Source organism: Schistocerca serialis, chromosome 5 (genome assembly GCF_023864345.2).
Source record: "Schistocerca serialis cubense isolate TAMUIC-IGC-003099 chromosome 5, iqSchSeri2.2, whole genome shotgun sequence".
Classification (NCBI taxonomy): Eukaryota; Metazoa; Arthropoda; class Insecta; order Orthoptera; family Acrididae; genus Schistocerca; species Schistocerca serialis.
This window is the reverse complement of record NC_064642.1, coordinates 430850991-430854254: the sequence shown is the minus strand read 5'-3', so window position 1 is coordinate 430854254 and position 3264 is coordinate 430850991. Positions and strand designations below refer to the sequence as shown.

General features: G+C 40.7%; 1 non-coding gene across 1 annotated transcript; it reads left to right on the top strand.

Moving 5' to 3' along the window:
• The first annotated feature begins 409 nt into the window (after window positions 1-409).
• On the top strand, window positions 410-484 carry Trnas-cga (transfer RNA serine (anticodon CGA)). Its single transcript has one exon. It is a non-coding gene; the product is annotated as a tRNA-Ser (tRNA).
• The last annotated feature ends 2780 nt before the right edge of the window (window positions 485-3264 follow it).

Below are 3264 nucleotides of genomic sequence, written 5' to 3'. Positions count from 1 at the left end.
GTGCTTCACTAGTTAAGGTATTGCATTTTTTAGCAACCTGAGTCATTTACATTTCAAGTGGCAGTATGTGTTGATGTTATTCTACATGTGTTATCGCTGTCCTAGTAGAGCTGTTTTTCAGCCATCTCTTCTAAGAATGAAACTTCCTGACCGTTTAAAACTGTATGCCGGACCGAGACTCGAACTCGGGACCTTTGCCTTTCGCGGGCAAGTGCTCTACTAACTGAGCTACCCAAGTACTACTCACGACCCGTCCTCACAGCTTCAGTTCTGCCAGTACCTCGTCTCCTACCTTCCAAACTTTACAGGAGCTCTTCGGTATAGGTTCGCAGGAGAGTTTCTGTGAAGTTAGGAAGGTAGGAGGCGAGTTACTGGCAGAACTGAAGATGTGAGGACGGGTCGTGAGTCGTGCTTGGGTAGCTCAGTTGGTAGAGCACTTGCCTTCGAAAGGCAAAGGTGCCGAGTTCGAGTCTCGGTCCGGCACACAGTTTTAACCTTCCAGGAAGTTTCATATCAGCGCACACTCCGCTGCAGAGTGAAAATCTCATTCTTCTAAGAATACCTCGTGGAAAGGTGCGTACGCAGTCTGTGAGTTGAGCTGACAAGAATTCGTAGTGGTGAAACTTCCTGGCGGGTTAAAACTCTGTGCCGCGCCGAGATTCGAACTCGGGAACTTTGCTTTTCGCGGGTAAATGCTGTACCATCTGAGCTACCCAAGCACGACTCATGACCCGTCCTCACAGCTTTAATTCTGCCAGTACCCCATCCAGTTCTTAGTGGTGCGGGCAGAATAACAGCTTCGCCAGCAGAACAATAAGACTACATGTATAACAACAACACAAACTATCTTTGAAGATGCTTCAATAAATAAATCCGAAACGCATCTAGTAAAACGTATATTGCATTTATTGAGTTAGTCAAAGACAGACCTAACGTAAAAATGATTAACATAAATCTTCTAGCGACATAGAATTGCCAAAATAAGGACATTATAAAGTTGATAATGCTAGCAAAATACCAGTTTCTTCTCTTTCGCCCTATCGCACTCTAGATGAGTGCCGACAAGCAGCTACACGTCGTATCGTTTTTAATTGTTCGAAAAGCGTATTTAAGAATAACGGTGCTAGTAATAACGGGATTCATCAAAATTTCCTACTACTTCGTCAAAATTTAGCGACTTCGCCCTTGAGAAAGAAGCAACCATTTTACGCACCCGGCTAAACGGATGAAACCATATCAACTGCGTGCAAGGTACACCGTAGGTAATTGAAAACGAATGTAGACTGAGAAATTAGTATGGTGAAGAGCAGCCAGCGAGCAGATGGCGTCCGCTCCCCACTGTTGCCGGCAAAGGGCTCTCGGAGCGACAACCGCCGCTGTTTGAGGTAATCGGTAATTACGCGGCGAACGAACGAGTGTGCGCTGGAAACCGCGGAACGTGAAAATCTAGCTTCCATTTCTCGGAGAGGACCAATTAAAGTTTTAATTAGCAGCAATGTTGAAGGGCTACATTACAGAAATGTTTGACGTCAACCCTCGGCTTGGACGTCGTCTTGTTTTGGAGGATTATGTCATGAACTGATTCTTGCGGTGATGCAGCGGTACAGCCACTCAGACGACTTCTTGGAATAGGACGTGGAGTGCTTCCCGATTAACAACCAGCAATCTTAATTGGAAGTAAACGTGTTCTACAAAATTATTATTATTATTCTTTTTTTTTTTTTTTTTTTTTTTTTTTTTTTTTTTTTTTTTTTTTTTTTTTTTTTTGCTCGTGGACTGCCACAAAATTGGATTTGCGGTAAGTGGTCCGTCAGTTAGCTCCGACGGTGTAGCACTATCAATTTTACAAAATTAGTACTCCATTAGGTTTTCGCTATTGGCCATATTTTCTGAAGCAGTCACTAAAAGATAGCGAATGTGTTGTAAAACGGTGACTACACAAATTTCCCCCTTTTTTTAGTGCGGCGGGACGGTTGATAAAACTCAACCTCTGCACTTAAGTTTATCGATTATTTTTAGATGCAAATGTGACTGTAATCCATACAAAAAAAGTATGAGTTAAGAACATTTTGCAACAAGTACGCAGCCAGACTTCGATGTATAAAATAGACTCGTTGTACGAAAACTCGGTTTAAGCAGTTCAGAGGTGGTGCTGAAAAGTAACGTATACGATTTTATTATGTAAAACTCTTAAAGCTTTTTAAATAAATCAAAAGTAATTTTTTTAACATATACATCTTTATTCCACATATTTGTAGCCCTTTGTCGCTAGAGGGCTCCGAATTGCAGCATATAGCTGGTGCGTAACGTAACTACGTCGGTGGGTGAGAAATAGCATGCTGTAATCGACTTTCGAATTCGAAGAGTTCGTTCACACATGGAGCACCCTCTCCTTCAGCACAACAATGCTAGACCACATACGAGCGCTGCGATATCTGCAACAATCCGACGCCTTGGGTCCACTGTCATCGATCATTCTCCATACAGTCCGGACTTGGCCCTGTGCGATTTTAAACTGTTTCCAAAACTCTGATAGTGTTCAAACGGTGTAAACAGAAGTGAGGTTGTCGTTGGATCAACAAAGTCAAACTTTCTGTATTGACGATATCAACAAACTGGACTCTCGTAGGGAGAAATTTGTTCGTCACCAGGGTGACTCTGTTGATAAATAAATCAAATTTTTAAACATGGCTGAAGCAGCAACTATTGAAAATCTTCTCTTCATAATCATGCTGTACAGATGGAGGTGATATTTTAATTTTAACTACCGACGACGCCTTTGGCACGATTGTTTTATGCATCTCCGCTGCAGGATGTGATTTTAGTAAGTGAATAGAAGTTTTTGTGCTTGTAATATTTCTGCAGTTTTCAAGGTTACTTAAAGCTATAAGTGTTTGTTTTTTCTTCTATCTCAGTTATGTTGCTAAGTTTTTTGCTAATGAAGGTGTCTTCCTGTTCACGCGTATTTATGCTCCTGATGAAGGTATATTTAGACATATTTATATGTATATACCGAAACCGTGGGTAAGGATTTCAATAAATCTTTATCCTGCAACTGTTTGGCTGTTATCATTTACCGTGACACTTAGAATAAAGATGTAGAATGTTAAAGACGATTGGTTTAATTGAAAAGCTTTGAGTTTTCACATAAAAAATTACTTCTCAGCACGCCCTCGTAATTTTAATGCAAAATAAAAGGAGAAATACAGGTAAAATAATAGTCATATGAATATCTACCAGACAGTACCTATATAAATTTCTTAT